Here is a 13,014-nt window from a genome sequence, read left to right as displayed (position 1 = left end):
TAAAATTTGATTTTAGAAATGAGTAAGAGAATTTATTTAAAGTTTTTAGTAATGTAGAAAAACTTTAAGTTAAAAGTTTTTAGTGTAGAAAATGTTTAAGGTAGTGTAACTAGCTTTAGTAAAAAAATTATATTTTTAAAAATTTAGATAATTTAGACTTTTATTTTTAATACATAAATTTCTTTTATTAAATTAATTTTCAAAGTTATTATTATATTTATAAGTAAAAGACTTATAACAATACTTTGCTTTAGAAAAGGAGAAGTGTAATTAAAAATTATTAAAGGTCTATCCAGATATAGTAATCCTTGCCTAAAACAAAAAATAAAAACTAAAGAAAAGAAAAGAGAGAAAAAAGAAGATGAAGTGAAAAAGAGAAAAAAGTTAGGGAGGATAAGCTTGAGGATTAGTGCTTACTCAAAAATTGGTTCCACATTTGACCTTTTTAAGACTCGAGAAACTCTTAAGCTTAGGGATAGAATATAGTAAGCAAAATTAGTTAAAATTAAAAAAATTTAATTAGAGAAAATAAAAGGTCTAAATTCTACATTTGGAAAATCAATAGTACTTTTGAATTAGATAGAACTCATATTTTCATCTTTCTTAACATTAAGGATTTCTAAACTTGAAGTTGGTCTCAATTACTGAATATTTTTTCTAAATTGGTCTACTAAATTTCTAAATCTAAATTTTAGTAACTCCTAAAGAAACTCATATACATTTCATAATTATTTAGTTTTTAAAGATTGAAGCGTCACTTGAGGACAAGTAAAATTTTACGTTTGGGGGTACATCTAAAATATATAGTGCTTTTAGACCCATTTTTATATTTATTTTTGAGATATTGGGCTTAAATGGAAGCTATTTGTGTGTTTTTCTTTCAGATATAGGTAAAAAGGTGAAAAATACTTAAAGGAGTGAAAAAGGATCAAATTTGGAGAAAATAGGTAAAAACATGAGCAAGAGTTTTTTTGGTGCCTAAGTGCTAGATCGGGCTCTTAAGTGCCAGTTAAACAGAGAAACCCGCGCCTAAGCGCCAGATGCCTCACGCTTAAGTGCCAGTGGCAGTTATTGGATGAGTAAATTCAATTTTTGTGAATTTTGAAGAGGTTTTTGAGGCACCTATTGGCTTTATTGGTGGTTACAACCATCATGGATGAAAATTATTGTGAAGGAGGCATCTGTTAGAGAAATACATCGAATCAAGACATATTTGGAAGAGATACTAAGGCACCTTTTGGAGATTTATAAAAGAATGAAGATTGAGTTTTTGAAAGTGTGCTTGAAAGAGAAAGTTATGAAAGTTCTTGAATTTGAGTGTTAGTTTGGAGAGATTTTCAAGCACCACATATTTGTTTTATCCTTTTTATTTTAGTTTTTATTTTGAGAGTGTTGTAAAAGAGAAGAGATTCAAAGGAACTTCCAGAGTTTGGGGAAGACTTGAGATAAGTTTTTATCTTTTTTTTAGACTGCTTTTAGTTTTTATTGAGACTTGTTGTTGGTTTGACAATGATTTATTGTGAGAACATGTAAAACCCGGGATGGTATTGTCTCAGTCAATAATTGGAAAGATTCAGATGAGGTTGTATGAATGAGAATATAGTTCATATGATTGAGTGCAAATAAACATGGAAACATTCATTGAAGGGTGTAGAGTTAGAAGACTTTAAAGTGACAGGTTAAATCCCCCAACTTGGTTTATTGTTTTAGGTTCTGATTTGAGAATGTTATCCCCGAGGTGGAGGGAATTGAGGTAACTCTAGAGTGAGAGCTAGTATCTTCCTTGCCTAGGTGGTCTTCATAACTATTAAAACTTTAAATTGATGAATGTTCTTTTTAACATCTCTAGTAAGGGTAAAGAATATTATTGCTCATATTTGGCACAACACAATTTGCGTACTCCCACAAAATAATTCCTATTACTTATTACTGATCCATGATAAGAAGATAGATATTTTTCATCTTTAGGGCTTTTCTTCTGCAAATAATCTAGTTATCTTTTTAAATTGTTATTTTTCTATCAAAATATTGAAAAATTTTTCTATCATTAAATTGTTATTTTTCTATCAAAATATTGAAAATACGAAAAATATTTAAATTTTCATTACTGCAAGAATCAACTTTTGTTTAAATAATTGAATTTTTAAAAATAGAAAGTTTCTAAAATTGCATATTGCATATCCCCCTGTGTGTTCAATATTCAACTCTTAATCAAAAAGTCCTATATTACTTGATAATGATACGTATACTTGTGTAGTATCCTAATATATATAAATTAAAAGTTAAATTCTTATTTTTCTTCAAGATCAAGTTTTTGATTTTGTTTCAAAATAAGGAAATATAAGTGAAAAATATAATCAAAATTATTGTTATACTGTTGCATATAAGCAGTAATCCGGGATAAACTTTGGTTATCTAAGATGTAATTAACTATAGGGGTTGCCCTTATAGGAAACTTTTAAGAACTTATCTTAATATAAACCCTGTATAATTATTCGTATTAAATAGGAGAACTTTTCGGTCAACATAAAACAACATAAAAAATGGCTTTTCGCTTTCTTAAATATATGTCATAATTTTTTTAGTTTATTTAATCGAGTCTCACCAGTATGTAGTGTGTCTACCCTTAAAGATAGATGCATTGCTCGTTTAGTGTGTCTACCCTTAAAGATAGATGCATTGCTCGCGGTGTAAGGCTTTTTTATTTAAAATATTGAGGATATGAGATCAGTTTAGTCTCGTATTTTCAAAATTCCAATTTGCCCAAATTATATATATACATATTAAATCAAACTGAGCGTTAGGATATCCATTCCACTGACCGACAATTTCTAACTTTTAATGGACGACACTCCTGATTTTTTCTTAATCCTGCTACAGATGACCATAAATAGTGTTGATGATTAGCCACCTCAGCAGGTGAATGTAAGTAAAATAATTATTTTTTTCATGTTTATTTTGACTCTTAATGTTTAAAATAACAATTAATAATTTACTTTTATTATGTATGAGGAGTTTGAGTGCTCTGAGAAAGGTAGTTCCCCTCTCAGATCCTAAGCACTGATAGCAGTAGTGGTAGTCAATTTACCATTGCATAGACTATGTTTGAGCTATGGTCACAGGTGGCAGGGAAGAAGAAGGTTGAGATCTCTCATGCTTCGATGGGTGGCACGAGTTTGTTGCAACTGAGTACTGTGAAGCTTTCTAGGCAGGTCGCTACTATGACTAAGGATGTTTACCATCTACGTGAAGGCTAACAGAGAATTGTATGGAGTATAACATGCCTAACAGAGATTATTGAATATCATTGAGGCAAGCGAATGGTGATTGCTATAGTTGAGGAGGAGGATAAAGAGGAGGACATGTAGGAGGATTAAAAGGAGTTTTTATGTACTTTTAATTTATGAAATATTTGAACTTATATTAATCAGGGTGTAGATGTAAACTTTTGATAATTTAGATTTGCAACGTTATCATCATTTTTTATTATTGATATAACTGGATATAATGTTATTGTGATGTGGATTAAATATTTTGAGGCATAACTTATTGCTCTTGTTTTTCAAATTTTTAGATATAACTAATACTTTTGTTTTACCTTTGATGAACTATTTCTTTTGCTTATGATTTCTTTTTTTGCAGTACTAATCTTCTTGATGCCATTCATTTGTTTGAAAATGGTCATAGGTGGTGCAAATGGTCAACCACCTCATAGACCTTGTTTTCCAAGGACCCTTGAGAAAAACTACGATAGCACAAAGAGATGGTTGTCCACTGTTATCAATTCTTCCACTATTGTTGCACCTCCTATGGCACCTCCTCTCTCACCTGCTATGCTACTCCTGCTGTGGCACCTTCTCCCCCACGAGTGCTGCTACACTTAAGGCACCTTCTCCTGCATTTGTTGCTATCAACTATTCTGTAGCACTTGCTCCCGCATCTGATGATGACCCGTTTCATTTGATTCTTGGTACTTCTATAACTTCTCCGCCACCTAATGCTGGCACAACTCTTTAGCCTGGTTCGTCGAGTCCTGCCTCACCCCTTGAGGGTACAGTTGCTACTAGAGAGGGATTTGTAATTTTTTTAACATTGTATTATGTTTATTTTTCATATTATATATTTTATAGTAAATAATTTATATATTATGCAAATTCATTCCTCACAAGCTACCTCACCTACATCACAGAGATTATCAAGAGCAGGCACATTGAGCTTTATCTGTTGTGGAAGCAACTACTTGTAGCCACACTGAACATGTGGTTGACGTAGTTTAAGGTAAAATCATGTAATTTGAGTAAGATTTATAAATTTGATTTATTTATTTATACTAACACATTATTTTTTATGTTGCAGAGGTCTGTCATTGGTTCCTAAAGCACAACCTATAGATCCTCTGTTCTTCGTGATTCGAGTCAGGAATCACCATGCCGACATGCTCACAATAGCCTGCCAAAGGTGCAAACGACCTGCTTGAAATTTTGAGGGGCTCTAGGGTTAGTTGACCATTGATTGGGCCTCTCTTAACAATGAGAGAAAGAAGCAGAAAAATCAAGCAAACTGAGCAACAGAGAAAGCTAGGGGAGTTGTGCTCCATATTGACGGATTGGTCCCTAATGCAAAAATCTACATAAGACTGGTAAGATATTTTTAGATGTTTAAACATTAATTAAAATTTTGGAGTATTTTTTTAGCACTAATGATTTTTTAAGCTACACAAGTCAAGAGGTTGAGTTGTGCTCCCTCTATTGTGGAGCTGCGTGTTTGAGTGCATCAACACCTAGAGAATGAACATTGGGTCTCAGAGCAATCCCTGTGGGTTGCTGTATGTAAAAAACATTAAATTAAAAATTTATTTTGACTCTAATTTTTGAAAGTGTATATTAAACACTAGTTTTTAGCATGCACAAGGTACTCTAACAACTCTAAAAGAGGCACTAGGCCATTTAAGCCTAGACTGACGTAGCAGCAGTGGTAATTATTCAACCACTGCACAATCAAAGCATGAGCTTTGTACACAGGTGATAAGGAGGATGAAAAGGAGGGCTTATGACATTGGAATGAAGGACATAGCATTCAAGGCTGAGCTATCTCGTGGTCCCGCTCTTAGTTCCCCGAGCTCCTCACAGCGAGAACAGGAGGCTCTTGCTAGCTATGTAGTTGCAATGAGCGAAGAGATCGGCCAGTTGCGCGAGCATATGCTAGAAGGCTAACATAAAGTCGAAGACTCCATAGCGCGAATGGTGGATACCTTAGCAGATAGTCAGTGCAAGTAGAAGATAATATTTGTGCATGAGGAGGAGGAGGCGGATGGAGATTATTAATTTTTTTATGTTTTCTTTTATTTGTAAGCATTATGTTGAGCATTTGTTGTGAAATTTTTTAGATTAACTTTATTATTCTTATTTGGTACAATTTGTGATAGTAATTTCTTTTTATTTATGAAATTGTTTAGAGATTTGATCTGTAATATGGAAATTCTTAATGTGGTATGTAATGTGGAATGTATTTTTGTGCACGCTGTGAAAATGTAAATGGTTTTCTATTTTTTTTTTGTGTAACAAGTTTGCGTTGGATTTGCGACTGTTTTCGGATGCAAAGTGACGCTACGTAGACAATTAGATTTCGTCGTTTTACAGTATTTCTTGATGAAAATTAGACAGTAATAAGACACTAAAATTTATTTTCTGATAATTTTCAGAGGTAAATTTCGACACAAATTTCCTATAAACAAATTCAGCTGAACGAAGACGCAAAAACCAATGCAAATTATCTGCGTCAGAATTGATTGGATGGAATAATATTACCGACCCCCAAATTAACATCAGAAAAAATTTGACGTAAATAAAGCGCAAATCTGACAATAAGCCTTATATATCGTCAGATTTGCATCTGATTTACGTCTGATATGCCTGATGTAAATATGTTAAATTTATGATATGCCTGATTTAAAGAATGGGGCAATCTAGTCCTTTTAATGCATGTGTGAATATGAAAAACTATTACAATACAATTTCAAAAGATTCTCTCAAAAAAAAAAAATCTCTTAAACTAAAGCAAGGGTTCGCAAATTCTATAGAGTTCTAGGGTTCCAACTAATTCCTTTTCCAATGACTCTAAGTATTAGTTTCCCTCATCCTTCTAGAAAATGGATCATCTAATGATCATCAAAGACTTATTAAATTTAGGTCCCATGATTCTACATCTTATTAGGAAAGGGATTATTCTATCTTCAATCTTCTATTAATGGTTAGTTGCTCCATTTCCCCCACCTTTTGAAAAGAGCAAGCCAAATATATTAAGATGCACATTAACTCAAAATCACTCATCTCCCACTCCTAGTACAGAACAAACTTAAACATCCTATGTCATTTATAAACATAGAATAGTTGCATTCCCCATTAACCTATGAGATGGACCATTTTGACCTATAGTTAAATATTACTATCAACTACCCTATTATTCTCAGAGAGGGACCATTTCTAAAACCATATAATATTTTCAATTAAAACTTCAACTTTCCTTTTAATGTCACCTTTAATGAAAGATAAATATGGATGTCTTCATTGGCTTTCATGTAACGCACCATTGTTGCCTTCAAATCATATCATCATTACCTCTAAACAATCAATTCAACCACTTCTAATGTTATCCATAACCTTCTTCTATTTGTTTATTGTTGTCTTAAGTTCATGTCATGTAAATCTCTAAAGTAGGACCAACATGAACATATGAAATGGCTTCTATGAACTGTTATATTACTTTATCCTTTTCTTTAGGTTTTGTCAGTAGAAAAAGCATTTTTATTTTATTTTTTGATTTGTTGAATTTAAAATTTTTTGATGACCCAGTCAAGATGTTCATGGTTCCTTCATCCTAGTGTCATCGAAGTACCATGATTTACATAGCCTGAGACGTGATCAACCCACTCTGCCTAGAAGATTCTTGTCAGTAACTACATATTACATCATTTAAAGGAACTTTGTAAACCATGATAGGCTGGGTTAAATTTGTGTTCAGTGAAATTTGATTATTAAGATTTCATTTAAGTTTTTATTTCTTTTTTTGGATTTTAGAGGTTAAAAATTTTAGGTTTCTTATGATTTATTAGTAGATTAATTTCTTTCAATTTGTTTTATTTTTGTTTGGGATGATTCGATCAAGGTCAAATGGTTCCATCATCTCGAGTCTTTAAGGTTTGTACTTTGATTAGTTACGAGTGACTGGAAGATATTTCGTTAGCAACTATGGGTTACCTCCTCCAAAATATCTTCTCAATCTAAGTTCCATTTTAAGGTTTAAGTTTAAGTTTCAATGTCTTTTAAGGTGAATTTTATGTCATTTAAGTTAGTTTGGAATTTTAGCCCAAATTGTGTCTAATTGAAATTAAGTGCGCTTCTATTCTCATATGAAAAGTTAAAACCTCACTTAATGTATACTTACCTTTGTTTTTGTTTAGATTAGTTCATATTGTGTTAAACTAATCTAAGATGAATTTCTAAATAATTTGAGTTAACCTTAATTATGTTGATTGTCCCTCAAATTATCTTTAAAATTGCTTAAATCAACCATAATTTATAGGATTAACCTAGAAATAGTTTGATTAAAATCAAACTAATTTAACTTGCTTTTATTTGACTTAAGAATAAGCCACACAAAATCAAGTTGGATAACTTAAGAATAAACCGAGTTAAAATGAACTAATTCATGTTAAACCTCTGGGTATAGCAAGTTTATGTTAATTAGACTTGCATGAAGTCTGAATTAATTTAGAGTTAAATTAATCCTTGATTAAATGGAGGTTGAGGCCTAGTTCAAATTTAAAGTAGAATCTCAAGTCATGTTAATTCAACTTGGGTCGGGCTAAACCCAAATATTGAGATATCCCAAGTTTAGTTAGGTTAACTCAGTGATTTATTTTGGGTTAACCTGAATTAAGTTAGTTTGACTTGATAATTTGGTTGATTTGGGTTAACCTAAGTTAGATTTGGTGGGCTCAATGATTCAGTTGATTTGTGTTAACCTGAGTTAGGTCGAGTCGACCAAATGATTTAGATGATAAGTTTAGGTAAGTTGAACTTAGGGTTTGAATTAAGTTCAATTTAGGTTGAACATAGGTTCAACTTAGGTGACTTAGGTTCAATTTAGGTTGAACCTAAGATTTAGGTTGACTTAGGTTCAATATGGGTTGATCCTAAGTTTTAAGTTGACTTAGGTTCAATGTAGGTTGATCCTAAATTTTAAGTTGACGTAGGTTTAGTGGCGATTGATCCTATGTTTTAGGTTTACTTATGTTCTGTGTGGGTTGAACCTAAGGCTAAATTTGTAGGTTCAATTTTGATTGAACCTAAGTTTTTGGTTAACTTTAATTAAATTTGAGTTAAACTTATGGTTTGGGTTAACTTAGGTTCAATTTGTTTTGAACCTAAAGTCTAAATTGACTTGGGTTCAATGTGGGTTGATTCTAAGTTTTAAGTTGACTTAGGTTCAATGTGGGTTGATTCTAAGTTTTAAGTTGACGTAGGTTTAGGGGCGAATAGTGTGGATTGAAACTAAGGCTTAAGTTGACGTAGGTTCAATATGGGTTGATCCTAAGATTTAAGTTGACTAAGTCTAATATGTGTTGGACTTAAGGACTTATGCTTAAGTAAGTCTAATGTGATTAAGACTTAGCTAACTAAATAGGTTTAATTTGGGTTAAACATAATTAATAAAAGGTTTAATTAAGTCTATTGTGGTTATGACTTAGTAAATTAATTAGTATTAATTTAGGTTAAACCTAATTAAGACAAAGTTTAACTAAATCTTATGTGATTAATCAGATTTAATTAAGGTTATACCTAATTAATATAAGGTTTAACTAAGTCTAATGTGGTTAGTTAAGACTTAGTTCTTAGTTAATTAATTAGGTTTAATTTTTGTTAAACCTAATTAAAATAAAGTTTAACTTTAGTTAATTAATTAAGTTTAATTTAGATTAAACTGATTTAGGATAGGGTTTGACTAAGCCTACTGTGGTTAAGACATATTTAATTAATATGTTTAATTTTAATTAAACCTAATTAAATAACATTTTACTAAGACTAATGTGGTCAAAACTTAGTTAATTAATTTTGTTTAATTTAGGTTGAACCTAATTAAATAGGGTTTAACTAAGTCTAATGTGGTTAAGACTTAGTTAATTAATTAGGTTAATTAGGGGTTTAACTAAGTCTAATGTGGTTAAGACTTAGTTAATTAATTAGGTTTAATTGAGGTTAAACCTAAATAGGATATGATTTAACTAAGTCTAATATGTTTAATAATTAGTTAATGAATTAGGTTTAATTTAGGTTAAACCTAATTAGAAATGGTTTAACTAAGTCTAATTAGGTTTGATTTAGCTTAAACCTAATTAGAATAACATTTATGTTGAAGTTGGGTGTGAGTTAGACTTACGTTCAATTGAATTGAGCCTAAGTGTTAGATGTTTAAGTCCAAATTAGTTTGGACTTAGATTTAAATTAGGTTGAACCTAAGGGTTTATAGGAATAGGTTGGGTGTAATGTAGGTTAGACCCTAGGTTTAGCGTTAGGATCAAGATGGGTTGAACCTAAGACTAAGGGTTTAGGTTGGGTCTAATGTGAGTTAGACCTAAGGCTTGGGGTTAAGTCTAAGTTAGGTTAAACTTACGGATTAGGGTTAGGTGTAATGTGGTTTAGACCTACAAATTAGGGTTAAACCTAATTTAATTAAGGCTTAAGGGTAAGTTTAGGTTTACGATAAGTTAGACCTAAAGTTTAAGATTAAGCCTAATTTGATTAGGGCTAAAGGGTTAAGTTTTCATCTAAGATGGTTTAAACCTCAAAATTAGGGTTACGTTTAGGTCTAAGGTGGGTTAGACCTAAATATTAGGGTTAAGGTTAATTTGATTAAGGCTTAAGGGTTAATTTTAGATCTAAGATGTTTTAGAAAAAAAATTAAATTAGATTAACCCTAAGAACCCAACCTAGAGTCAGATGAGATAACCTAAGGATTAAAAGCAGTAACCCAAGTTAGGGAAATTTTGGGCTAAAATGTAAATTTTAAAATTTACATTTTTAGCTTTAATTGGCTAAATTATAACTTTAGACTTTTCAAAGGATGAAAATATTATTTTAGACATTAAATAGTTACCATAAATTACATAACCATCTTCCATTTAAATTTCTATTTTCTTATTTTTTTATAATTATTTTTCAAAATAATTATATAGTTGATATAAATTTGGTGATTTTTAATTTAGGGATATTTTTTATCCTTGAAAAATTTAAAAAATCTTCCCAAAGATCAAAGAAGTAATCCCTTAAATTTTCATATTTTCTTGAATTTATATTTAATTTATAATAATCAAAACACTCTCTAAAGTATTTAATTAATAAAGAGCAAATATAATTAATTTATTGTTAATTTTAATTTTGTAATTTTCTCTCTATCCCTTGAGTCCAGAGGTATTTTTTATTTAAATTTATGGATTTTATAAGCAAAGATTTTATTTTTGTTAAGGTTATGTGATTTTTTGGATTTAAATAAATAAGAAAAACCCTAATTTCCCTATTATCCGACATGGTGTCATGCCTTTCCTTGGGATCTCTGAAGTTCACACGACGATCTCTAGTTTGTTACATTTTCTACATGGCCACTAAGGTGGCCCGCGGTTTGAGTTCCCTTCATTTGGACGACTCAGTGGTTTGATGTGATTGACACAATCCATTTTTGATACACATAAATGAACAACATCTGTTCATCATTCCCATGAGATAATTAACTGATAATCGTTTATGATCAAATGCTAATATCTCCCTTGAATCTCCAAGGAATCTCATGGAATTTGTTTCAAAATCTTCATCAGAGCAAGTGGAGCACATCAATATAGTTATGTAGGCATGATGTGTTAGTTTCTTTCACAAAAGGATAAACTTGAGGCTACTTTTAGGGTTTTCAATCCATATCCTAGCCTAAGAGGTGTGGCCCCGAATGGGTTTGATAGAGACGATTGCCATGACTGTGCACAACTCCTCTTTAGCTCAATTTGATTTGAAATTGGCTCTCGCTATATGCTAGGACAAATGGTCCCATAATTTGGTTGTAGAATAGGTTGGAGACCTCGGGAAGCCCTAGTTTTGATTAGGGAAGAGTCATAGGGTGCTAGAAAGCTTTTGAGAGAGTTAAATATGAGATTTGAGATAGTTTATATTGGACCAAAAATTTGCCCAAGATTTAAATGTCAAAATTATAGTTTCATGGTCATGGAGAAGGCTTAGTAGTGGGGGGGGGGGGGTTTTATAATCAGGATAAGATTTTTTCTCTTGTGAGTCAAGGCTTTTTTAGTCTAATTGGGGGGTTCTCTCTTTGGTAGAAGCTCTCAGGTTTGGCTATTAATGTCCATGAGAGGCTTGGATAGGGCCAAATTTTGTAAGGGGTAATTCTTATGACCCCTCTGAAGTGTTTTTAGAGATCAAAGAGAGGGGTTATAGACCCACCTTAAAATTACCTTTTTTGTATGCACATTTTATGATCAATTTTTGAGGATATTATGCTTAAATGAAGCCTATTTTTTTGTTTTGTGTTGTAGATGCAAGAAAAAGGTTTTATGAGTAATAAGGAGCAAAATTACATCAAAAAAGAGCTAAACGGGATAAATTGAAGAAAAGTACCAAACCAGCCGAATTAACGCTTAGACACCAGATATAGAAATTGGCTGGCACCTAGGCGTGAAGGTTAGGCAACTAAGTGCTACAATTACTTTTTAAAAGATTCATTAAAAGACTGAATTTTAAAGAGATGTCTGAAGCAACCCTAGTCATTTATGAAGCTCTATAAATATGGATTAATTCCAAATGGCTAGAGAGTCAAATTTAGAGAGTTTCATAGTGTGTGAGTGTGTTAAGGGTTTGAGAAGTTTTATGTGTGATTCTTTGTTATTTCTAAAGTTTGTGAGTCTTGTAAGTGTTGTGGGAGTAATACTAGTTAAGGAAATTCAAAGGAGCTACGTAAATGGCGGCGTCCAACTAGAGTGCGCCACGCAGAGCTTCAGAGCGGCCGTAGGTTGGCGCGGCGCCACATGTTTAAGTAGAAAGATAGGGTTATTTTTTATTTAATTAAATCAGCTACCTTCAAAAATCCATATGTTGGTGTAGAAAAATAAAAAAAATAAAAGAAAAATACTCTAGTGCACACTAAACAGAGGAGAACAATGTGGAATTGGTTTGAAGTTTATTTGATGTATATTTTATTTTTAATTAATTAAATTTTTTTTGAGTATTTTAACTCTCCATTCATGTAGACATTTCACCATGACTTTATATTTTGTCATGTTGTTGCATCTGTCATGGGGGATATTGATACGCCTAAAATATATAATATTTTCTGACACATTTTTATTCCTCTTTTTGAGATATTGCGCTTTAATGGAAGGTATTTTTGTGTTTTTTTTAGATACAGGTAAAAAGGTGAAAAATATTTAAAGTAGTGAAAAAGGAGCAAATTTAGAGCAAATAGGTGAAAAATGTACAAATGTGTTTTGGCGCTTAAGCGCCGGTTAAATAGAGAAGGCCGCGCCTAAGCGCCAGAGACCCCGTGCTTAAGTTCTAGTGACAATTATTTGGAGAATTATAAAAGAAGGAGAATTGAGACTTTGAAAGGGGTTCTGAAAGTACTAGGAAATTTTTGAAAGTTTTAAAATTGGGGAGTTAGTTGGAGAGATTTTCAGGCACTACATATTTATTCATTTTATTTTAGTTTTATATTGAGAGTTGTAAAAAAGAGGAGATTCAAAGGAACTTCAAGAGTTTGCTGGAGGACTTGAGATAAGTTTTTATCTTTTATTTTAGACTAATTTTTGTTTTAATTGAGACTTGTTGTTGGTTTGACAATAATTTCTACTTTTAAACTAAAGTGTGGTTTTGTTTTCTCCATGGATTCTAAGTAGTTTTCCTTATCTTTCTTCTTAAAATGATAAGTAATGAAGTGGGGAAGGGAAGTGGTGGAGAGGAT

This window comes from Phalaenopsis equestris, unplaced genomic scaffold (assembly GCF_001263595.1).
Source record: "Phalaenopsis equestris unplaced genomic scaffold, ASM126359v1 Scaffold000839, whole genome shotgun sequence".
Classification (NCBI taxonomy): Eukaryota; Viridiplantae; Streptophyta; class Magnoliopsida; order Asparagales; family Orchidaceae; genus Phalaenopsis; species Phalaenopsis equestris.
This window is presented reverse-complemented; position numbering follows the sequence as displayed.